The sequence below is a fragment of the Schistosoma mansoni genome, chromosome 1, assembly GCF_000237925.1.
Source record: "Schistosoma mansoni strain Puerto Rico chromosome 1, complete genome".
NCBI lineage: Eukaryota > Metazoa > Platyhelminthes > Trematoda > Strigeidida > Schistosomatidae > Schistosoma > Schistosoma mansoni.
This window is the reverse complement of record NC_031495.1, coordinates 54,423,802-54,424,128: the sequence shown is the minus strand read 5'-3', so window position 1 is coordinate 54,424,128 and position 327 is coordinate 54,423,802.

The following is a 327-nucleotide window of genomic DNA, read 5'->3' as shown; positions in this document are numbered from 1 at the left end:
TATGCATCGGTCCAAGTTGCCATACCTCATTAGCACAACATAATGAACACCGGATTCAGAGAAGTAGTTAATTTAGTGGTGGTAATATATAAAAGAAAGGTTGTCTATAAGGATATAGTATAGAAAGGAGCACAGATATGAAGCAATTTTAATCTCAAGGTTTAAGGGAAGATAAAGAGTGTATGCACCTACGCCATTGTGATCCATTCTGAGCCATGTCACCTAGAGTCTCCAAGCATTGGTTACGATAGTCACGCGGACCCCAACCAAGTAGTTTGCATCTACCAACATGGCTCAGACTAGAAGTTAATGACTTCAAGCTCTGAT